Below are 26,039 nucleotides of genomic sequence, written 5' to 3' on the forward strand. Positions count from 1 at the left end.
GAAATCAATAATTTCATTTCAGAAGGATGATAAATATTTGACATAATGATGGTTTGAAATTTTTTTCTCACTACTGGAAGTTTTTGTAAACATGTGTTTGTTTACAAGTTTTGTAAACAACTTTCTTTTCTTTGTATTATGAACAACTGGGTATATTTTAAGATGATATTATGTCTGTCAAATTAAAAACCATTTTTAAAATTCAGTTGGAGAAATAAAAGGTCTGTGAATCAAATGTAATGGAGAATCCAATGACATTTGCAGCCTACTATTGTTCAGGCTGATTTGATTTCAAATTTATTTGGGGACAGGATTTAAAAAGGCATGCTTTTTTTTTTTTCCAAGTTTCAAAATAGCTCATAAGTGCTTCTACTTTATGAATTAATGGAGAGGAGATATTTCAGATGGAAGAAACAGTAAGAGGAGTGGATGAGTTTTAAAAGAGGCATAGAAAACAATGGACTTGAGAGACTCTTAACTACAGGAAACAAACTAAAGGTTGCTGGAGGGGAGTAGTGGAGGGCTGGGTAACTGGGTGATGTGCTTTATGGAGGGTATTTGATGTGATGAGCACTGGGTGTTATATGCAACTGATGAATCACTAAATTCTACCCCTGAAACTAATAATACATTATAGACTGACTAAATTTAATTTAAATAAAAATTAAAAAAAAAAAAAAAGCAACAATGGGCTTGATTTTTACTCTACTTGAGGTAGGGCAAGGAGAACTTGAACATTCTTCTCTCTGGGCAGCCAGACTAGAATACATAAATGTGCTTGATAGAGCTGGTGACCGGAATTCATATAATCAGGCATATGCCAGCCATTCAATGTCCTTTACTTGGCTCTTTGGCTCATGGGTCAATGCCAAGGTCCTCAGAGTCCCTGTAATGTCCAGTTAGGGAAGGGTAGGAGTCTGAAGTCATTGGGTCTCGATGATTCACCACATTGCAGAACTGCTCCGGTGAACCTTACAGGGCCTTACCGGGCCTTACTGGCTCCCTTACTCTCTCCCAGAAAGTCCATATGTTTCATTCCACCCAAGAGATCCTAAAGTAGTTGGGGGATGAAGTTTCAATTGGATGATTCAGGGCCCAGCTCTTACTGTATGATTTAGCATAAATTACTTAACCATTTCTTAGATTTGGCATCCTGGTTTGTAAAATGCAGCTACTACTAATTCTTATCTCACAGTGTTGTGGTGAGAATCTAGTGAACTAATGCATATCAAAATCTCGCACAATGCCTCATGAAAGTAAACACATAGAAAGTGTTACTGTAAAAATATGTTAATTAATTTTAAAGATCTTGGTTTCCTGAGGCACTCCCCCAAATAACTTACTTTTTCTGGGGTACTTGAAGCAAACACAGTGTCTACTGAAGCAAACACAGTGTCTATGCAAGCACAGCAGAGTTCTTTGAGCCATAAAACCCAATATTTAAGATAGAGCACGTCTGTAGGCTGTGCTCACAGTGGTCTCAAGGCCTCCACAGCAGTTCTGCCTTGGCACTCTGTTGGAAAACTACTAGAAAGACTCTTCTATCTCCATCACAGACCAGCTGACTCATCACCCATTTACTCCTCCTCCTGGGTGGTCAAGGAAGCCAGTGAGGTCAATATCATCTTAGGCTGTGTTAACATACCAAATTAGAAAAAAACAAAAAACAAAACACCTGACACTGGAAAATCCAGATACAATAAAACTCCAAATTTTAAGTAGTAAAAAGAAAAAGGAAAGGAATAATTATATTAGAAGAGTGAAAGGAAAAAAAGCTCTAATTTTATAAGTGAAAAGAAAGGAAAGGAAAGGGAAGGAGGAAGGAAGGAAAGAAAGAGAGAGAGGGAAAGAAAGAAAGAACGAGGAAGGGAGGAAGGAAGGAAGGAACGCAGGCCAGCCGGCCCTGAGCTTTCTAACAGCCAAGGCAAAATGAAGATTTTTTTAGGTTCCGTTCTCTGCTTAAAAGACATTGACAAAATTGCAGAAGAAACAAGCATTTTCCTCGTCTCATGCTCTGAGATTCATTTATCAGGTTAATGTCAAAATAAGAAATATTAAGCAACACGCTATATGGGCCCTCAATGTCAAGTTTGAAGTGATTTTTTTCCCCATGAAATGATATTCTATATTGCACATATGGCCCTTTTTTGTCCCTACCCAGTCCTCATTAAAAACAAATGACACCAACATAAACGGTAATTCTATACATCCAGTGTTGCAGAGAGGCGGTTCAAGTCTATATGGAGATAGTTGAAAAAAGAGCTGAAGTTCAAGGTCCTGTAGGGGATGAAGCTGTTCAAGATGAAGGTAATTAAGATGGAGGATAATAAAGAATCCTGAAGGCAAGAAATCAGAAGGGCCAATAATGTAGATGAAACTAAATTACCTACCAGTTTGTAAGCCGGATGATAAAATCTAGTTCTCAGAAATGAAAAGGCTTTCTAGGAATTGTACAGATTTCAGACTCAAGAGTGGGGTTCGGGGTGGGGGTTAAGAAAGTGAACTGAAGAAATATACAGGGTATAGAATATAAATAAATATATTTACATATAAATATAAATATCAAGGCCAGGCCCTCTGCTAGAACCTCATCCCAGTGAATCTGGAATCCTCACAAGCACTCGGCATGGTCTTATAGTCTCTGAGCAGTGGAGGCAGGTGTCAAACACTTTCGTGCTCCAGACTGTGCTCTCGGCACACCTTCGTGTGAGCCATGGAAGAGACTGCTATGGGCCTCTGAGGGGAAGGAGAAGGGGGAAAGAGAGAGAGAGAGATAAAGGGTACCCAGGGAACCAAGAACCACACAAACCCTCACATCCTGTGAGTTTCAGGTACATCAAGACAGGATGGTCTCAATAAAGACAGCTTTACTGGTAGAGTTGGATTTCAGTCCTTCTTGTGTAGAGACCCAAAAAAGAGTTGAAGATGAAAAGAAAGGGTAAGAAAAAGAGCATGGGGAGAAGACAGCAGACAGTGTGTGGTCTAGCTGGTAGGAAAGGGCTGCTGAAGGTCCATCAGTGATCCAGAAGAAAAATTGTTGACTCCGTTAAAATGACCCTATGTAGACTGCAAATAGAATGTTGGCATAGAGTCAGGGCATTTCTGGTCTTGAGCAGCAGACCCTCGCCTCCCGTAAGCCCCCTCCTTCCTTCAGCAAAACAGCTGGCGCTGGGTCACCTACCAAAATCTTCTCCCCTGCACATACCTCCCTCCCCCCAGGCAATGTGTCCTTTTATGACACCTGATCACTTTTAAAATTCCTTGCCATCTGTCTAATCTTACACATTTCCACTGGATCTTACCAGTTTTTAAAACTTGAGAGGGGGAGGTGGACAGCGCAGGGATTACATGCAGGGATAAGACATGATTTGCCTAGTGAATCTAGATATGAGCCCCTCTCATTTGTGAATTTATACTCACAATTCTCAGAAAACAACTTCATTTCCTATTTTTCTTAAATATTCATATTCTACTTTATGGGGATTATTAAATAAAGCCATCTACCAAACAAAGTGCCTGTATTTTTGGCTGTTATTGAATCATAAGACTATTTGCACATAAAAAAATAATAATACCAGGCATCATAAAAAAGCAGGCTGGGGTTGTTAAAAATTAATCCCTTGTAGCTATCATGAAGGATGGTTAGGACAGCTGGACAGCAAAAGGACATGCACATGTGAAAATTGTTCAGATGAGACTAGGTTTGCAGAGTTGGCTGACAGAAATAGTCTAGAAACGTCTTATAGATGGGTGATTCCAGAGTTCATAGAATCCTCTAAGGAAGGATGTTTAACCCACAATAGGAAATTTTAAGGAGATGACTTCTCTTCACACAGATAATAAGCAGAAGGGGTATCTCCAGGGGGCAGGAATGCGGAACTTGAAAATATCACCCTATTCCCTTGACAGAAAGACAACAATTTAATATGAGCTTTTGGCTTGTTTGTTGAATATGGGGGAGGGAAGAGGAGGAAAGCAGAAGGAAGGAAAACAAAGAGACACGATTTAAACATGCATGTTGAATGTAAGCCATATTCCCATTTCAGAAATGTCAAAATACATGAAAATGTGCATTTTAGAATCAAGAAAATATGGTAATAAGGCTAATAATATCTTTTGTAAATGATAAGTATTTGCTCTTTCTTCATGGTCATTTGAATGTTCCTGTTAATCTTATAAACTCCCTATTAAAGGTACATACTTTGAAATATAAGGTTAAAATTTAGAGACTTGGAAACATGATTTCCTTTGTTATAAAATCAGTCTCTCATATTTGATGACCAAGTCTTAATTACAATATGAAATGGCAAAAGGGTTACTTTTTAAAATACATTTTTTTAAAGATTTTATTCATTTATTTGACAGAGAGAGACACACAGCAAGAGGCAGAACACAAGCCAGGGGAATGGGAGAGGGAGAAGCAGGCCTCCCCCTGAGCAAGGAGCCCGCTTTGGGGCTCGATCCCAGGACCCTAGGGATCATGACCCGAGCCAAAAAGACGCCTAATGACTGAGCCATCCAGGCACCCCGAGAGTTATTTTTTTAAAATGTTTATTTATTTTGGGGAGGCAGAGAGAGAGAGAATCTCAGTCAGACTCCCCACTGAGTGCAGAGCTCAATGCAGGGCTCTATCTTACAACTTTGAGATCATGACCCTGAGATTATGACCTGAGCCAAAATCAAGAGTTGGACGCTTAACCAACTGAGCCACCCACGTGCCCCAAAAGGGTTATTTTAAACAAGCAAATAATGTTAGAGTTTCCTGATGTATTCTAGATATGCCAAATTCCATATGTATAATACTTCATATGGCCATTATAAAAATTAATACGTGTCTGTATATATGTATACGTGTGTGCGTGCATGTGTATGTGCGTGTGTATATATGTGTATGTGCGTGTGTATATATATACATATATGTATGTGTGTGTGTGTGTGTGTATATATACATATGTGTGTGTGTGTGTGTGTATAAATTCACCCAATGGGAACAGGTCAATTTGTTCAAAGATCTTAACTTAATGATCAGTTCAACATACTTTTTTTTAAAGATTTTATTTATTTATTTATTTATTTATTATTATTTTTTAAAAAATTTTATTTATTTATTTGACAGAGATCACAAGTAGGCAGAGAGGCAGGCAGAGAGACGAGGAAGCAGACTCCCCACAGAGCAGAGAGCCCAATGTGGGGCTCCATCCCAGGACCCCAGGACCATGACCTGAGCCAAAAGCAGAGACTTTAACCCACTGAGCCACCCAGGTGCCCCAACACACTTTTGATTGGTTATTTATCTGTTCTTTTGGCTCTTTGGGGAAATTAACTTATAGTGCAGTTTGAAATGGCCAAGACAAAACCAATTCTGATTGGGTTCTCAGCATAATTCACTACAATTGCTGCTTCTATTTCTTCTGATGCATTTGTGGAATGATATAAACCAACAGACTGAACCAAAGATCTAAGAGGGATGCTACCCATCTGGGTTTCCTCCAACATAGTAAGCCTGAAAAACATAGCCTCTCCTGGATTAGTACTTTGAGACTATATAAATTGGGCATCAATACCATGATGGAGCTGCTGCTTCTCCAAACCCTGGACACCAGATGTGAAATTGCTATGTTACTACTCATTGCAAATGACCTCAAACAATTACATTCATTCTACAAATACTTATTGAGTGCCTACTAGTGGTTTGCATGATGCTTGAGGCCAGCAGGACACAGTAGTGTGGCAGAGATAGGCAGATGCCACCAAAACCTCATGCTCTCTCTTCTAGTGTTGAGGTGTTCCTATAAAGAAGTTATATGTCCCCAAACCCCCTTGCACCTTAGGTGGGGCCAAGGGAGCCGGTCTTATCATCAGAGTACATTTTCAAGCGATATATGTCACTTCTAGGTCAAGGTGGTTTTTTTAAAAAAAGAATTTTATTTATTTATTTGAGAGAGAGAGTACAAGCAGGGGAAGGGTCAGAGGGAGAGGAGAGGCTGACTCTCCATTGAGCAGGAAGCCCAATGTGGAGCTCAATCCCAGGACCATGGGATCATGACCTGAGCTGAAGGCAGACCGCTTAACCGACTTAGTCACCTAGGTACCCCTGGGTCAAGGTGATTTTAAGTGGGTGATTTCTTTATCCTCTATTCTCCCTCATGGAAGCAGAGGGCTCTGAGGTCCTAGAGAACAGTAGAGCTATAAGATGGAAAAAGCCTGGGTCCTTGAATTACCACGTGGAGGAAAACCACTCACCAGCCAGCTGGGAATAAGGAGAATTTAGCTATGCAAAAAGGGAAAGAAAGGCAAAGAGAAAAGCATGTATAATGTGCTCCTAGTAGAAAGCACATATGTGAGGGACTAAAACAGACCAGAATGTCCCTGCTGATATCAGCAACTAGTTATCAAATACCATGTAAGTCGATCAGGAGTGAAGGGTGTGGAGGGGGATGTCTTCGGGGACATCAAAAAATAAAAAATTAAGGTTAAAAAAACAGAGCAAAAACACGGATGGATAATAACATCTGTCCCAACGTGGAAGTCTTTGGTACTGCCTGTGCTCTGCTGCCCATTATACCAGCTACCATTTTGGGGCATAGTTCTTTATGTTTTATAATCCAGGATGATATGAACTTGAGATGTTGAAAAGTAGAATGTTCAAAAGTGTGATACCTAACTGTTCAGAGAATGTTTAAAATCTGATACATAGGGGTGCCTGGCTGGCTCAGTGGGTTAAAGCCTCTGCTTTCAGCTCCGGTCATGATCCCGGGGTCCTGGGATGGAGCCCCACATTGGGCTCTCTGCTCAGTGGGGAGCCTGCTTCCTTCTCTCTCTCTGCCTGCCTCTCTGCCTACTTCTGATCTGTCTGTCAATTAAATAAATAAAATCTTAAAAAACAATCTGATACATATTAGAAAAAAATCTAAATATGTTACACTTCCTTTAATTTAGAAGATAAAAATTAGTCTTTGCATGGACTCCAAGGAGTCCATAAATCTCCTGAAACCACAGGCAAAAGTCTATGGGTTTTGTGCAGAGATGCCTTTTACTGGGGATAAGTTCCACGCACATATCTGATTTTACAAGATTAAGAACTAAATAAATTAGTGTCTAGAAATATTTAGAAGTAAGGGCAGAGAATCAAACAGTCCAAATGATGCCAAGAAAAAAATTAATAAAGTGCTGAATTTTAAGTGAGCTAGTAATTAGGCGAGAACAGGGTTTAGAGAAATTGGCCCAAGGCCCATCCAATGACCTAAGTAAGCAACCTTCCAATTATTTCATTGGTATAACCAGTATATCCTCAGAGACCATATTTTATTTTCTGTAACAGATTGGAAAAAGAAAAAAATCAGAATTAGAAATATTAAGTGCCTTTTTCAGAATTCGCAGGAGAATCCAAGGACCCCTCTAGTTACTGCTTTTTGCTCTTAACCAGCTGATTATTCACATAAAATTGAAATGGGTGCCAAGAGAGCTCTTACCCTCAAAATTTAGATGTCGTCTGTGTGTTAGAGCCCAATGTTTGCAGTGATTACCTTAATAGGGAAATTCTCTCCCATTAGCCAAAATCTATATTCTGCTCTACCTTGAAAATGAATGAACATTTTTTGTTAACCTTCAAATTGCAGACTAATCAATCTGAAGGATGACCTTTTAGAATTCTCTGAGTTTTCTTTTCGCCAAATTTCAGGACTACATGGTCCAACCGCATACCTAATGAGGAAACAGTTTTCCGACATGATTTTTCCAGTGTTCATCATGGTTATGCTTATGCTTCTCTCCTTTTTGGAAACTTAGATATCATTTGCAGCATCTTTCTAAACAGAGGATTCTTTTTTTTTCTTTTCTTTCTTTCTTTTTTTTTTTTTTTTTTTTTTAAATTCCACCAACAGGAACCTGCTGCTAAATTTACAGAGATGCCTAATGTCTGAATGGTAACAGTAAGAGGGCCATAAAAATGGTCACATTCTGCCATGGGTGTGTTCTGGAAACCTATAGCCCCCCATGTGGGAAGACCACTCCCCATCACTCACCCCAGAACTGTAACTGGCTTCCACTATCTACTTTGGAACACAGCACTAGTTGTTCACCCTGAAACCCATTCTTCCTTTCTTTCCTAAGAACAGCATCATGATTTTTAGGCATATTATCATTCAGAACATTTTAAATTACCTTTTATATGTAGGATGTGACCACATGACTATGTCTGAACAAGGTGTTGATGGGTATGATGGAATGGCTTATAACAGCAACATTCCCACTGAGGACAATTAGCATAAAATAAGCAAACAACAAACAAGCTTAAAGCCATTAAAGGATGGCTAAGAGTATACTCTTCATCTTTGTTTTGTTCTTCTGTTACTTATTTTCCAATTATATACAGGTTTCATTTTGTTTTAATTCTACAGGAGTTATCTAGGGAATAGAGTGAACCGAGCATCTGCAGCTGCTTTTTTCTCTGAGGATATATGTCCAGTTGGAGCTGGGCTCCAGAGCTTGGCTTTGCACACACAGAGGGCTGCTGAGGATTGATAGAGAAACCAGTAAAAATTTTGGTGGTTTCATGGGGGCCAGAGAGTCAATACTAGAGACATCATAAGACAAGACAGAATGTGTGCTGGGAGGGAAGTGAGGACAAAGCAAGCCAGCCTGCCAGGTGGCTGGTTTATTCCTTTAACCAATTACCAAATTCTGAAACTCCACAGTGCAAGAGGCTAAGAAGCTAAGTAGGAAGAAAGCCTCTAGGAAACAGAATAGAGTTTTAGCTAAAGGTCAAGGATTAGAGTTCAGGACCTTCTGGAAAGAAAGGCCCAGAGAACAGATCAGGCCCTGAAGAGCTATTTATAGCTTAAAAACAGAAGAGAGTATAGGTAGGTAGGAACTTACTAAAAACTACAGAGCTCAGGGCCTACATGAAGTGAGATTATAAGACCCAGTTCTTTCTGCCTAGAAAAGAAAATAGTGAATACTTTCTAGAAGAAGACAAAATCATCTAGGGGCTGAATGGTAATAAACAGTGTTTGACATGCAATCAAAGTTATCACACATGCCAAGAGACAGAACAATATGACTTGAAGAGGAAAATGAGATAACAGATGTAGGACCAGAGGTGGTCCTTATACTGGAGTCACCAAAGATTTTAAAATAGCATGACTAATATATTAGACAAAACAGTTGAAAACTATGGAGAATTTCATCATGGGATTATAATCTATAAAAAAAATCTAATGGAAGTTCTAGGACTGAAAAACCCAATACTTGAAACTCGGGTTTACTAGCCAGTTAGAGACAGCAATAAAGAGGATTAGTGAGGTGGAAGAGAGCTTGCTAGGACATATCTAGAGGGAAGCACTAAGGAAAAAAAAGGATTAAAAATTTATAAGAGAGTAAGACACACATAACAAAAAACGAAATGTAAACATAATTGCATTTCCAGAAGGAAACAAGAAAAAATATGAAAGAGGAAAAAACATGGAGAGATCATGGGGCAATGGAGCTTTTTAAAAATTAGCTAAGGAAAAAAAAAAGCATATTACCTTCAAAAACAAAATCAGAACTTCTGTAAGTCAGAAGATAACAAGATCGCTTCTCAGCCTTTTGGCTAAGATCAAGTGCAGAAGATAAGAAGATGACATCTTGAAAGTGATGAAAGGAAATAACTTTAAGGAAGGGCACAACACAGGGAATATAGCAATGGTATTGTAAGGGCGCTGTATGGTGACAGATGGGAGTTACGCTTGTGAACACAGCATAACACATAGACTTGTACACCTGACACTAATGTAACATTGTGTGTTGTATTCTAATAAAGACAAGAAAATAAGTTTAAAACTAAAGTTCTATATTTAGTAAAATTATCCTTCAAAAATGAAGGTAAGATAAGGAAGTTTTCAAAGAAACAAAACATAATTTTTACCAGAAAATGTGTACTAATGGAAGTTATTCAGACAAAAAAAAAAAAAAGAAAGAAAGAAAAAGAAAAATTATCCCAGAGTGAAACACAAAAATGCAAAAAGTAAAGAAGAACAATGGAAAGGATAAATAAAAGTAAACTGTTGAGAATACAAAACAATAACAATGTCTTTCAGGGTTTTAAAATAAGGTTAACAGAAGGATAATTGAGTTAAGATGATCTAAAGGTTTTTTTTTTTTTTTTAAAGATTTTATTTGTTTATTTGACAGAGAGAAATCACAAGTAGATGGAGAGGCAGGCAGAGAGAGAGAGAGGGAAGCAGGCTCCCTGCTGAGCAGAGAGCCCGATGCGGGACTCGATCCCAGGACCCTGAGATCATGACCTGAGCCGAAGGCAGCGGCTTAACCCACTGAGCCACCCAGGCGCCCTCTAAAGGTTTTAATATTAGGAAAATGGTAGAAGATAATCCATAATTAGACTATAATAGATCAGGACTGCATGATGAAATCTCATAACCTCTAAAGAAATAGTGAAAAGATAGAAAATCAATGGGTAAAATGGAATGATAAAATTGATTAATCCAAAAGGAGTCCAGAAAAAAAGAGACAAGTAGACAAATAGAAGTCTGACATATATTAAAACCAAATATATTAGTAATCATAGCATATATAAATGAATCCATTGCAAATTTAAGTTTGTAATGTAGATGAACTCAATGCGCCAAATATTTGGAAAGATATGCAGCGAACTGCTAACTCTGCCCCTCTGGGGAGTGAAAACTGTTTGGGGGAAAAATAAGGAGAAGGATTTTATATTCCAAAATGTTCATTGTTAGGAATGTTCCCAATAAGCATATTTTGCTTTTGAGTTTAAAAGAAAAAAACAAAGCAGGGGGATATTTTATATACCTATTTAGCCAAATATTCTATAAGTTTTATCCATTTCTTCCTGTGGACTTCACACATTCCTTGCTAGGTTATCCTTAAAGTTATAACCTATTATATGGCTTAAAAAATTATTGTGATACAATCTCAATGTCCATTTTGTTTTCTAACAAGTTACTGGTTATATAAAATAGAGCTATGGATTTTATCATGGTTTTTCTTAGAACCAGCTACATTACTGGACATGTTAACTGAATTAATACCCCTCTTTCAACTATTAGGATATTCTACCATCTTGGGATACACAAGATCTCCCTCTTTCTACTTTATTATGAATGCATGTGACACCAACGAACTGTTGAAATGCATTGCCACCTACGACCGCTAAAGTTGATCAGCTCATGTTCTCAATACAGTTCCTAGCTTTTCTTTCCTATTTACACAATTTAAAAAAAAATCTAGTCTTTGCAGACAGATACTTTATTAATAGATTAGATAAAATGCCTACAAATAATGAGCTTCATCTGCTCCACCAGATGTTCACTCTCACGCACTGAGGTCCCCCCACCCTGGATAGCCACGCTCTCTGTGGTTGGTACCTGGTCTCCTGGGACTGTGCCTCGCTGACCTACAAGGGCTCTGGAGGAGGTGGGACAATTCTGGTTCTAAGCCATTGTCACCTCGCCCTCGGAACTTCCTATCTGCAACTGAGGCCTTCCTTCTGGCGCCCAACTCACTCAGGGCAAAATTTCTCTTTGCTGCTTCCTAGGATTCTAGCTGCAGTCTGGTTTTTATGGTCGGGGGCATAAAATCAGAGTTTCCCCAAAGTGTGAAATATTCTGGAGGTTACTGCTTAGCCAAGGAAATAATGTTTTTGCTGGGTACATGTTTTCAAAATCCTTAAAATTTTGATGTTTTTATTTCTTTGTATTCTTTTACATCTCAGAGCATTTAACCTGTTCCTGTGTAATAGAAAATTCCAACAGGGTTTGGTGTCATTTTAAAATTCATTGTTGATAGTTTTTTTTTAATATAGAGAGTCATAAATAAAGAAACCAAAAACTAGCCAATCACTCTATTCCCTAGATAACTCCTGTAGACTTAAAACAAAAAGAAACCTGTATATAATTGGAAAATAAGTAACAGAAGAACAAAACAAAGATGAAGAGTATACTCATTAATTAATTTACTTGCAAATATGTAACTAGTGGTCCTGAGGCAACCAGAAGTAAAACTCAGATGTTTCAGTCTTTGGAGGTCCAGCCCCTCTTCAATAGACCCTTAATATGGTCTGGATACTGTTTAAAAAAAAAAAAAGATAAAAGGCCCCCAAATGGCATCACTTGGGCTAAGACTCTATCACCAAGCCTGGACTTAATACCCAAATGAATTATATTCAATCTCTCCCAGGAGTGGAAATTTATAGCCGTCAGTCTGGAATTATATGAGCAGCACTAATAAGGTAATCTGCCTGAGAGACCCCTGCCATCCCCCAAAGGAAGGTGACCTTGCCTGAAAACACCTGTGTTTTGCTTTTATAATTCCTCATTCTGTCCTCTTCTGTCTGTAAGTCTTTCATTTTGTGCAGCTCTTCACAGCTCCTTTCTATTTGCTAGATGGGATGCTACCCGATTCATGGATTGTTGAATAAATCCAGTAAAATCTATAAAATTTACCCCGTTGAATTTCGTTTTCTAACAATAGAAAAATCTTCTTAAATAATCTTGAAATGTTCACTTTCTGCATTGTATCAGAAAACTCTTGTTCTTAAACCTGTTAGCTATTATTCTAAAGATAAGGAGTTCTAGGGTCAAATACTCTTTATGTAAATGTCATCCATTTCTTCATGGGAGCTCCAATTTCATTACTCACATGCCTTTTAAAACAGAGTGCATGTGTGTCCTTCAGACTTACCAGAGATGAGAAAGAATACTGCAGTAGTTTCACAAACATCTGTCTAATCCAGTAATGCTGACACAATCGTGGTGGTTTTATTTCAGGCACCTTCCAGCACCATCTATATTTAACTGTAAAAAAAAATAGTAACTATTTCTTTTAGGAATCTGAAACAAGATCTAGAAAGAACCCAAAAAGATTACTCAGTATAATTCTCCACCCATAGGGAGTCCTTAGGGAGCAGAACCCAAATTTATCTACCTGCATTTCCCCCATAGTTCCTTCTATTTAGAATTTGCTCTATAAATGTTCTCAGAATTGACTCGAAGTCTTAATCATTCAGAATGGATGACTATGCTTCATGATTTTTCAGGGGGTCATGATGTTCATCACAAAAAAAGGGTCCTGGGGCCCCAACTCTGAACAAATGAGGAATCAGAGTCACAATGTTAGAAACAGGTATCAAGCGGCCCTTAGGCAAGGGAACTTGGATACTGTACAGTATCACAGGGGAATCACTTTTGTTTAAATCAGAGGCCTCAGGGACCTCGGGAAAGAATCTGAGGGTTTCAGAGGGGAGGGAGGTGGGGGGAATGGGGCAGCCCCGTGCTGGGCATTAAGGAGGGCATGTATTGCATACAGCACTGGGTGTTATATGCCACTACTGAATCATTGAACACTACATCAAAAACTAATGATGTACCAAACAGTGGCTAACTGAACATAATAAATAAAATAAAATAAAATAAAATAAAATAAAAAATAAAGCCGAAGCCTTTCAGTAGCCATAGAACGAGAGGAGCTGGGGGCCCTGTCTCCAGTTTGAAATGGTAGCTTTCCTCCAGTTACAATTAGCATTTAAAATACTTTTCATATCCCGTTTTAGTCAACTATGCCACCTCTGTAGTTAGAGTTACCCTGTTATATTTAGAGCTGGCTGCAGCTAAGTCTGCTTGAGCCGTTCATTACATGCGCCCTCCTAAGTGTACCAGGTGTCTCTCCTCTCTGCTCTAATAGAATCCAGTGTTGCACTCTTTTCTGTTAACATGTTCGTTCACCCTAAAGGATGTGAGAAAAGCAAAATAAAATATCCTATTGAATAACAAAATTAGGAAACAGTTTCCTAGACTAACAAGAAAGGCAAGATGATGTCGCTGGGTTCAGTGACATGGCAAGAGCCAAGTTCTTACGTAGATTTCGAACCTATAATATTCCTTTTGTCCCTTGTCACCATAAAGATATGCTGCTTCACTGACTTAAATTCCTGAGATTATAAATGGTCCCATTTGGGTTATAAAATTCAAGGGTCAGACCAGCAAGATTGTTTCCAAAAGAGGACAGAATCCAAATGCTAGAGAGAATTTAAGTCCATTTGCTGTCTTTTTTTTTTTTTTTAACTTATAAAGGAAAAATCTCAAACGAGATAGAAGACATCATGTAAAATTAGCATTTTCCCCTGTATTTTTGTTTTAAGATCTGTTTTGACATCTGATTTTATGTTTACAGGAATGGATTTTTCAAATCTGTTCTATTTAGAAACAGGCATCAAAATTCAGAGCAGAAGAAACCTCAGTTTATCTCATCCAGAGCCTTTATTCTGCAGGTGAGAAAACTGAAGCTGCAAAGAAAAGAGGGACCTACTCAGGGCATCTGTCTAGTTAATGGCTCAAGCCAAGCCCCCTACGCCTGACCTGTCTTCTTTCCAAGACATGCCCAATATTCACACCATGCTGGTTCCACTAAATTCCTTAAGACTTTAAATCTCAGAATTTTATATTTTGCTATGATTTTTCCAGATAATTAAGTTTTAAAATAAAATCAAATAATACTCTTTAGCCTGAATTACCCTAATATTGATAAACAGCATGCCCTTTCTAATTTCATCTAGTTTAACAATCAAAGATAGAGTAAAATGAGGCAAAGAAAAAGTCTTGATTAAGCTTTTAGGAGGAAAATATTGCATTCATTCACTCATTCATTATACAAGCAGCAATCCACTGCGACATTTTAGATAAGACAATTTCCTGGAAAGCTAATACATCTTCAGCCTCAGGGACTTACACTTGCCTAGGCCTCTTCTAAGATCCTATGACTTTAAAAAAAAAAAAAAAAGGTCCTATGGCTAAGTTTATATTCTTTATCTGAGGCCCATGAAAGTGTTTGAGCTTCAGGCTATGCAATACCTGGACCTAACAGTGGAAAAAAAAAAAAATTATCAAGCTCATAATTTGGATGCATTTGAAGGCAATTGTTCACCAAGAACTAATCATGGTAACCTAATTGCTTTTCCTTTTTTGATTGCTTACTAGGTTAGTATAAGAGATTGAAATCACTCATGTAACATGATTATCAAGATCCTTCTGTGTCTCGGGCACTGTTCAAGGGTTCAGGGGTAACACATAGCAAAGCAACTATCCTCACAGAGTACACAGTACAATGAAATTAATGATATATAGCTTCATTTTGAATAAGCTTACTAACATGTATTTTTGAATAAGATGATGGTCTGTGCTCTTCAGCATTACATTATTGGGTAGATTTCCTATCAGAGGAATATGGCCAAACATTAGAGAATTGATGAATGGGTTCATGTACACTTGGACAGCAATCTCTAAAAGAATAGCACAGGGGGTGTCAGTCAATGGCACTGTTTTATTCAGTTACTTTGCTAACAATCTGAATGTAAAACACAAGCATCCTTACAAAATGTATAGCTGAAGAGTGCAAGTCAATAATGATGAATGACAAAGTCAAGATTTGTCGATATTTTCCGTGAAACGTCGGTGGGCTTCCATGCAAGGCTATTCCATTATTGACAACGTTATGTCCCTTTATCACGTTGTGTTGAGAGGTGTCAAGAATAATATGTTAGTACACGTTCCATCACTGTGATAGTTTGCCAAATGAATATGTCAGTTTTAATAACTGAAACATTTCTTTCTTATAAAGTTCAAGAAAGTACTGACATCTCTGTTACAATATTATTTATTAAAACTAAATTTCCAAACACCTGACAATAATTAATGTAATATACTATGTCAACAGAGTAAAGAACAAAAAGCACATGATCATCGTCAGAGATGCAGGAAAAGCATTTGACAAAGTCCAATACCTCTTCATGATAAAAAACACTCAGTAAACTAAAATAGAAAAGAACTTTCTCAACCTGAGAAAGCCCATCTGTGAAAAACTCACAGCCAGCATAGAGTCAATGGTGAGAGACTGAACACTTCCCCCTGAGGTCAGGAAAAGACAGCTCTTGCCACTTCTATTCAACATAGTACTGGAGTTTCTAACCAAGAAAATTAGGAAAGAAAATGAAATAAAAGGCATCTTGTTTGGAAAGGAGGAAGTGAAACTCTCTATTTGCATATGATATGACCTTGTATATAAGCTATTCCAAGGACCCACTAGAAGACTGTTAGAACTAATACACCAGTTCAGCAAGGTTGCTGGATATAAGATAATATAAAAAATTAATTGTATTTCTACACAGTAACAATGGACAATCTCAAAAATAAAATTAAGAAAACAATTCCATTCATAATAGCTTTGAAAAAAATTAAATACTTAGGATTAAATTTAACTAAAGAGATAGAAAACATGTACTCTGAAAAGCTACAAAATAATGTTGAAAGAAATTATTGAAGACCTAAATAAATGTAGAGAATTCCCATGTTCATGGATCAAAGGACTTTATATTGTTAAGATAGCAACAGTCCCCCAAATTAGTCTACAAATTCAACACAATCCCTATCAAAATCCTAGATGACCTCCTTACAGGAATTGATGAGCTGGTCCTATAATGCATATGGAAATGCAAAGGACCCAGAATAGCCAAAACAATGTTGAAAAACACCAACGTTGTAGAACCCACATTTCCTTATTTTCCACAACATCGGATGTTCTAGACCACCATTCTTTGTCAGTATCATTTCGTCTTCACTAAATAATATTTTTCTTCACTAAAAACAACTATACATTTTAAAAATATAAATTTAATGGAATGGGCATTACCCCTCAGTAAAGATGTTTTAAAAACCCTAATTCTTCATTCATTTTGAAATGAAATTTTTTCATTTCTCAAATATTTAACCAGCTCCTTTAACAATTTTTAATAATGGCACAATTTCCAAACTATTTTTTAGCTCCAGCACTACAAGCTGCCAACTGAGGTGCAAATATTTTTCTAATTTTCATTATTTCATTTCCATTATCTTCCTAAATATTGGCTAATTCTCTCTGATGTTTTTTGATGAAGAGTAAATGTAAAATTATCAACAATATATATATTTTAGGGGCGCCTGGGTGGCTCAGTGGGTTAAAGCCTCTGCCTTTGGCTCAGGTCATGATCTCAGGGTCCTGGGATTGAGCCCCACATCAGGCTCTCTGCTCAGCAGGGAGCCTACACCTTCTCCCTGCCTGCCTCTCTGCCTACTTTTGATCTCTGTCTGTCAAATAAATAAATAAAATCTTTTAAAAAAGAATATATACATTTTATATCTTTAATTGCATCATCCAGAAATTATTGAATACAGTGGTTAATATCAAATTAAAATATCCAGAAAAAATTTAAATCATGGTTAAAACTCCAAACTTTTTCCATAACATTACACTAGCACACCTGTATACAGTTAGCAGAGTTTTTATGTCCATATATTTCACTGAAATCATTTCTCTCTGGCACCACCAACAAAAACTTTTTAAAGCATTTCAGATCTTCATATGTCAGCTCTTCATAACATATTTATGTTAGGTTATTATGTCTATGTTGGAAAGAAAAAAAATTTCCATTTCTTCAAGGGGATGAATTTCTCATTTAAAGGAAATTATTTTATGTTTACATAAAACAATTGAAACATCATCAATAATGATTGAAATTTCACCCTTGGTTTATGTTTTCCAAAATGTAGTGTTCGTTTCCGAAGGATACAAATATACAGATTTGAAGGGATACATGAACCCCAATGCTTAAAGTAGCATTATCAAAAATAGCCAAACAATGGAGGGAGCCCAAATATCCATTGACTGAAGAACGGATAAAGAAGATGTGGTGTATGTATACAATGGGATATTGCTCAGCCATCAAAAAGAATGAAATCTTGCCATTTGCAATGACATGGATGGAGCTAAAGCGTATTGCGCTAAGTGAAATAGGTCAGTCAGAGAAAGACGAATACCATACGATCTCACTCATAGATGTAATTTAAGAATGGAAACAAATGAGCATATGGGAAGGGAGTAAAGGAGAAAGGGAAGTAAGCCATAAGAGACTCATAACAATAGGGAGCAAACTGAGGGTTGATGGAGGGAGATGAGTGGGGGATGGACTAGACGGATGATGGGTGAAAAGGAGAACACTTGTTGTGGTGAGTACTGGGAGCTGTTTGTAAGTGACAGATCACTGAATTCTACTATGGAAACTGTACCTAAAATTTAAATTTAAAAAAGTTAGATTAAAAAAAAATTAGTGTTCTCTTGTCAGTAAACATATACTTTTTTTAAAGGAATTATTTATTTATTTGAGAGAGAGGGAGAGCATGCACATGCAAAAGCAGGGGAAGGGAGGTAGGAGGAACAGAGGGAGAGGGAGAAGGACCGAGCCAGTCTCCCTGCTGAGCACAACGCCCAGTGATGCCAGGATCAGTCTCAAGACTCTGAGATCATGACCTGAGCCAAAATCAAGAGTTGGATACTTAATCAATGAAGCCACCCAGGTGGTCCAGTAAACATATGCTTTTAACAAGCCAGGACAATAAATATAGATTATAATTATGTATCTATATCGATATTATTCTTTTTTCTGCAGTTCTATTAAATATTCATGCCTAAGAAGCACATTCTTTTTAAGGATTTGGAAGTGACTTCATTTACTTTCTCAAGAATTTGACTTAAATTTTTGAAATTTTTATTGACTTTTTATTGAACTTTTGAATTTTTATTATTCCACTCACTCTTGATATTTTAAAATGTTTTCCTTAATGATGATCATAAATTTCTTATGCTTAAGTCGTAAGATTTAACAGGATTCCTAATATAATAAAATGTTTAACAGTTTTTCCTTTTAATAGTGTAATTTTGATGTCATTTCTTCTTTATACTCCCACAGATTCAAATTATTCCTGTTAATTATATTTAATGGAAATATTGAGAAACATATCCAAATGTTGTCATCCCTTTGTTCTAGGTATTTCTATGCAAACACTTCGTTATAAATCCTTACATTCCAAAACATTAAAATATACACTCATACAAGAGTTATAACATACTAACTATAAAAGACAAATAAAAAACATTATTTAGATTCAGTAGCAACTATAATTCTAGGATGAATATAAACTGGTCATTCTCCCAAATTACAGACAGTTTTATAAAGAACACACCATCTATTTGCTCCGTTTACTGGACTTTGGCCAACTGGCTAGAGCTATCACTATTTCTCATATGTTTTTATGACAGGTGACCATTTATCAAGGGTTGCGGAATATCATACAATATTTCAATAGAACTAGTAAGTTTATATTATGAATGAACTTTACTATTGCTATATAACATTTACCAAGTGGTATAGAAATACTTCAGTATTTTAACAACCAGTCTGGCCATTAAATATCAGTCCTAAGTCTGCATGGACCACTCCATGTCAGGATCAAGAAAATTACTCTTTGGGGGGCACCTGGGCGGCTCAGCAGATTAAACCTCTGCCTTCGGCTCAGGTCATGATCTCAGGGTCCTGGGATCGAGTCCCACATAGGGCTCTCTGTTCGGAGGGGAGCCTGCTTCCCCCCACCCCCTGCCTGCCTCTCTATTTGTGATCTCTCTCTCTGTCAAATAAATAAGGAAAATCTATTTTCTTAAAGATTTTCTTTATTTATTTGACAGACAGAGATCACAAGTAGACAGAGAGGCAGGACCTCGATAGTAGCAACTCGATCCCAGGACCCTGAGATCATGACCTGAGCCGAAGGCAGAGGTTTAACCTGCTGAGCCACCCAGGCACACCAAGAAAATTACTCTTAATAAAGGATGTTCTCCATTATAGTCTGATGTGTGCCTAGTATGGAAAACTAACAGGACAGGAAGTATTTGATGGAAAATAATGACCCTTCCCTAATACTTTTGCTAAGGACTTGGCCAAGACAAGACTGGAAGTTTATTGGTCCTCCCTGTGGAGTAAATTACAAGGTAAATTACCACTGGTTATTGAGGGAAATAGAGACATCCAGAGAAGAGCATTAACAGAGAAAATTCATCCTTGTCAACCCACTCATGAGAGAAAGACACAGGTGACTTCCCAGAGTTTCCAATAGCAAGAAACATACTTCAATATAAACAATAGAGTCTTTACACACTGAGTTAAATATATAACAATGTCCACTGCAGTGCTATTTATAATTGGGAAACAACAATATGGTAATTGGAGAATTGTTAAATAAACTGTGATCCACCTACAAGATATTATATAGCCCCTCAGGAAAAAAAGTAGCCTTTCGGTAAAGGTAGTAGTATAAATGTTATCTTCATTTGTCTCACTGAATACCTCCAAATCAACAAAACTAAACTATATACTGAAGGGTATCCCATCTACAATGAAGCCAGGATATGGCTCTATTCCAAACTACCAGTACTAAAGAATTTCTATAAAATATAGCGATATTTGGGAAAATTAAGTGAGAATTCAAAAAAAAAAACAGATAATGTTCCACTAATAGAGCTCAATGATATTCCCTCAAAGTCAGTGGCCGGCATGAGAAATTGGATCTCTGGCTTGAAACAAAAATTAAAGTAGGCTAAGGAAGGGGCTGATATGCCTTAGTGCCACAGTTTCAAGTCCTAGATTGGCAAGGCTGGAACAGTCAGAATGTGGGCTAGCCTTAATGTTTTCTCAGACTTGGACTCCAACTACACACATTTTGGGTTGAATACCCCCACCCCACCCGCAAATTCATATCTACCTGAAACTTCCAAATGTGATTTTTTTTTTTTTTTTTTTTTTGCTGCTATCCTCTTGATTTCAGACTTCTAGCATCCAGAACTGTAAAAGTATCCATTCCCATAGTTTTAAGCTACAAAGTTTGTAGCAACTTGCTTTGGCAGTCTAAGGAAACCAATACACCACATAAATAAACCAGAGTGTGATGAAGGATGGAGGGAGGGAATATCAAGCAGATTTGTAGCACTGACCAAAGTGGAGTGAATAGAAATGAACACCAAATGGCTAAACACGAAGCATCTGTGATCTATTAGCCTTCATTATGAACCACAACAAAAGACTAGACACTGTCTCCAGCTAACAGCCAGCAAGGAAATCAAGACTTCAGTCCTGCAAGTGCTCAGAACAAAATCCTCCCAATACCCGAATGAGCAGGAAATGGATTTCCCTTGAGCATCGAGTAAAACAGCCGTGCTGATACCTTAATATTTAGTCCAGTGAGATTATACTGGATTTCTGACCTACGGAACTGTAAGATAATAAATGCATTGTTTTAAGGCACTGAAGTTTATTTTTTTAATAGCAACAATAGAAAACTAATTGAGCAAGGACACAGGATAGGCCCCGAAGATGGAGAGCTTCACTGAAAGTGTTAAAGAAGCAATCACTTCTCCAAAGATCCTTCCCCATCCTGTGTAGCTAGGAGATGGCCCTTCTCCCACTGGCAGAAGCCTGGAGGTTGACCCTCAGAAGAAGGTCAAGAAAGAGTCATCTTGGACATAGGGCCAAGCTATGGTCAAGTGTGAGCTATCTTAAAGTCTATAAACTGAATGATAAAACTTCATCAACCTCATTTTTTGTTCAGCTCCCATAATGCTGACAGCTCAGAATACATACCTCCAACAGGAGCTTGGAGAACTCCCCCATGGGGAAACTGATCAGCCAAAGTAGAGTTATCTAGAGATACTGACACTTGTGTTTCTTGCAATGTGATGGTCAAGCCCCCACTTGATTACCCTATAGGAAAGTCCTCTTCTTGACAGGTCCCATCCAAGTGGGGGATTTTAATTAATATTTTAGTGCCTCACTCTTAATTATCTTTTTTTAAAGATTTTATTTGTAAGTAAACTTCACACTCAACATAGAGCTTGAATGGATAACCTTGAGGTCAAGCATCGCATGCTCTGCCAATGGAGCCAAGCAGGCGTCCCCCTCACTCTGAACTATTAACAGACACCAAAGTCCACCAGACATTTTAGAGAGGCCTGTGATAGGAAAACTAGGCCAGAATAAACAGTGACATGGAACACACAGGAAACTTAACCTTCAAGAAAATGTGCAATAACTATAAGAAATACTCTGTTGTTCAAAGATTTTATTGAACACCTACTGGGCACTCACCATTCTGGGTGTTGAACATAAAGTAATGAACAAGGCAGGAAAAATCCCTGGCCTTAGGAGGCTTACATTATCTAAGCAATGTAAAAGAAGCTGCTAGACCTAAGAACTAAAAGCAGAGAACTAGTACCTATAAAAGCAATAGTCAAAGAACAAGATAGGGCTTCTAAAAATTAAAAATATAATAAGTAAACTTTTTAAATACAAGAAGTGTTAAATGATAAAGCTGAAAATCTGCCACATACCTGGCAGATCAGCTGAAAGGTGTGAAAACAATGAGGGAAAAAATGAACAGTGCCATCAGAGAATTTGGGGTGAACCCGTATACTAGACAGTTCAACTGATGATTATATTTGCATAATTCAAAGGATGTATTATTGATTAACAATGTGAATATGAATTTATTCAAAATGGCAACATAACCATATTGAAAGGATGGGGGTGAGGATTGTGTTGCAATGAGGGTTTCAGGGAGTGAGTGTGGGGACACTGTAAGAGGAAGAAATCCTTTTCTTTCAAAATAAGAATTTAATAGTTAACCAAGAGATAAAAAAAAAAAAACAAGCCTACAAATTTGAAAGGTAACGATAAGTACCAGGAAATAACAAACAAACAGCAAAAACCTTCAAAAACGTTACATCCAGGGACAAGGAAGCAGGAGTTGCAGAAAAAGCTGCAGTTTTAAAAATAAGCCTTGTGTGAAGTGTTTGATGTCACCTGTTGTCCGTCTTGATTCTGAACAAATTGAGAAACAGACAACAGGGAGGGGCAGCCGGAAGAGAAACGACCACTCTTATTCTGATAAAGGCCAATTTGGGGAGGAGGAGCCCCAGACAGACTTATTAACTGAGTCCCAGGGTTGGGCCAGGGGAGGCCTGCTCCCAAGGTGTCAGGACCCCCAAACCCACCACCATACACATATAGATCATTTGGAGGGGGATGAATGTTGCTGAACTGAATGGCTTGCACCCCCTGAACTGGGAAAATGATTAGCAATGAATTCATTTTACGTTCATGCATTGAAGCAAACAAGGATCTTATTTCAGTGTTCAAAACCAAAGAGAAAGTGACACATTCCTGCTGGCTTGCTCTACATACAGCTGACGACCAAGGCACATATATCTTCTTTCCCAATGTCTTAAACTCTGAGTTATATTGAAATTCGGAGCCAGAGGTAGGTAAGGGGGGAACATAGTTTAAGAAGGAAGGCAGCAGGCATACAATTTTTTTGAGCTGTTAGAAAGAAGTGCTCCTTGTTTGCTCACCATGTGGACTGTCCTGACTCTACGTCTTGCCAACAGGTCTCCGTTCACCAGTATTATTTATCCTTCTTTCCTTGCTAATGTGGCATTAAGAGACAAAGGGGTACCCTGGAGGTCACTAAGGAAGTTCCTGCTAGAATCAGGAAGACAGCCAGGGTTTTAGACTCTAGGTCCCTTGTTAGAATCAACAGACCATGCTCCTGCCCTCCTCTAAGCCTGGCCTCAGCCCTGCGCCTACCTTGGTACCCAGGAGGCCTGAGCTGAGCTGGTGTTGCAAAGAAAAACTCAACTTTTGTGCTTCCTGAGCATTTAAGCCTGGAAAAATTCCTGTCTCTAATGTAAGAATCACAGGCATTCATCATTTCTCATTTCCTAAATAGATGAAAAAGAAGAAAGAGCAATAATTCGGGTGTGTTGCTTTAAGTGCTATTGCAAAAACCACTGTCAAATGCAAAGAAGTCTGTACTTATCTCCCTCAACCCCACATATATTTTTTTCTGCTTTTATGGTTCTTATTGAACTGGAAGGGGAGAGCCACAGGCCAAAACATGAGCCAAATGCAAAGGAAAACAAAGTCAGTCCAGGGTTGGGAGCCAAAGGAGAACATTTTTCAGAGAACATCAGGATTTTATTTTGGTATTTACACCTGTGATTTTTAAATAAGCAAAACAGATCTTCTTAGGAAGTAGAAAGTTATCCTAGATTATAGACCAGCTGGTGGTAGAAAAAACCCATAGGTGTCACCTAGGGATATGATCACAACAGGAAAAATGCAACTAACTCTTAGACAGGGACTAAAATATGTCATGCAAAATGAGGACTAGTAGAAAGAACTTAGACACTGGAACCAATATTGGGAAAATGAGAGTCATTTAACATTGGGCAAGCTACTTAGCCTCACTGAGCCTCAGTTTCTTCATCTGTAAAATGGGAACAACAGTGATAAAAGTCATGATATTGAAGAGATAAATGAAAAAGCTTGTTCAGGACAGCTACGCAACATATGTTCGTTCCCTTTGTTTGTTCCTCTTCTCCACTGGGGTAGTCATTAGTGCCAGCCACCAAATTTTTCCCTTCTTTCTCAAGCACTTGGTGCAACTGTACCTTCTTGCTCCCTTGAAAGTATTGCCAGGTGCTTTGCTTTGGCCAGTGATATCTGAACAACAGTAATGAGTCACTTCCCAGCTCAAGCTTTAAAATCAAGTGCAAGATCTGCCATGCATCTTTTTTCTCTAGTGGCAACTGGCAATGTTCCACATAGTGACCAGCTTGGAGTCAGGAGTGAGCATGACATGGCAAAATGCACAAAGAACAGGTGGTATAAATAAGAAGCAAAAACCTTAGTTCTAGCCACTGTGAGTTTTGAGCTCTTTGTTACTGCGGCAGAACCTGCCTGATGGATTCATTCTCTTTTGAGTAAATGCGTTTGCCATCAACTCATTAATTCATGCCGCAGATAGGAGCTGAACAAATGCCAAGCGCTGTGTTAGATGCTGGAAAATGTAGGATACTGATTCTTGTCTTCAAGAAGCTCCAAGGAAGAAGGAAAGAAGAGGATCATTGTCAGGAGTCTTTTAGAAATATCCCTCCATTGATGCTGATATCAAATGAGAGTCAAGAATGAGAATTACTGCTTTTGGCCCATGGAATCCTTCCTCTATGCCCTGACTCCCTGCAGATATTAGTAACAGAAAGCGTGGAATTGTAATAAAAGAAAGGAAGAAGGTTGTGTGTTGGGGAAAGAATGAAAAAAAGAGGTGGTTAAACTGACAAAGTAAAAAGTGAGTATTTCATGTCGTCTCTGGGTTGCCCACAACTTCCTGGCTCAGCTATCTCTCTTCCACTTTACCCTGGTGAAAATTTACTAGAGCTTTTATCCCTTAGACTGAATATCAAGTAAAAAACAACCTAAAGTTGCTTATTATAACTTTAGAGCCATTTACGTTTTTAAACTCCTCAATTTATTATGGAAAAGATATAAAAAGTCAAAAGCAATAAATTTTTAAAGGTGAAATTGTAGGCATAGTGCTAACTGGGGATGTCATTTTGGGTGGAAGCAAGGGGAACTCACCAATCCTATCATACACCATGCCATCTTGTTTCTATGATTCTATCTAAATGATATGAGTGATTAGTAAATTGTTAACTCATAGCCCTTTGGCAGTTTTCATTAAGGTTCTTCTCTGAGGCTTTTATCTTGTTCTTTTGTTTGGAACCCATTCCTCCGCTTCTTCATTCTCCCTGACCTTCTGTCTTGGTCTCTAGGCATTAGATGAAACAGCCACCTCTTCCAGTCTTGAACGAGTGGCTTCATATAAGAGATGAACTTTATTTTTCAACCCTGTCCTAGCTCTTCCTTGTCTCTAAACCTTTGTGATTGTCCAAGCAGCCTATTTTATTTGTAACTGTAGTTCAGGGAGTGCTAAGACCTGTCAGTGTCCCGGAGTGGAGATCTCAGCCCCTAGACACAGGCTGATTAGAAGCCAGACCCTCGGGTACCAGCTTTTAAAGTATGCAAATATATACAGTCCTATAGGACCACAAGGGTAAGCTCCACCAGGGCTAGATATGTTGCTTGGCAGCCCTCGCAAAAATCGGGACTGGGGACAAGTGTATAAGCCTCTATAGGAGATACCTGGTAGCTGTAGCAAGGCAGAGTGTACAGAGATTGTATGCTCAGGTCTAGACCCTTACATGTATGCTAAATTCTGGCCAAAGCTCCAGAACAAGCAAAGGGGCCTCTTCCACAGAAAGACTGACTC

General features: G+C 38.1%; 1 long non-coding RNA gene across 2 annotated transcripts in view; it reads right to left on the bottom strand.

Moving 5' to 3' along the window:
* LOC131813152 (uncharacterized) overlaps positions 1-26,039 on the bottom strand; it is a 54,696-nt gene that overhangs the window by 25,210 nt on the left and 3,447 nt on the right. For both annotated transcript variants that reach the window (XR_009346638.1, XR_009346637.1), the window contains exon 3: positions 12,703-12,815. This is a non-coding gene — a long non-coding RNA (uncharacterized LOC131813152). The remainder of the gene's footprint in view (positions 1-12,702; positions 12,816-26,039) is intronic.

Source organism: Mustela lutreola, chromosome 12 (assembly GCF_030435805.1).
Source record: "Mustela lutreola isolate mMusLut2 chromosome 12, mMusLut2.pri, whole genome shotgun sequence".
In the NCBI taxonomy this organism is placed as follows: Eukaryota; Metazoa; Chordata; class Mammalia; order Carnivora; family Mustelidae; genus Mustela; species Mustela lutreola.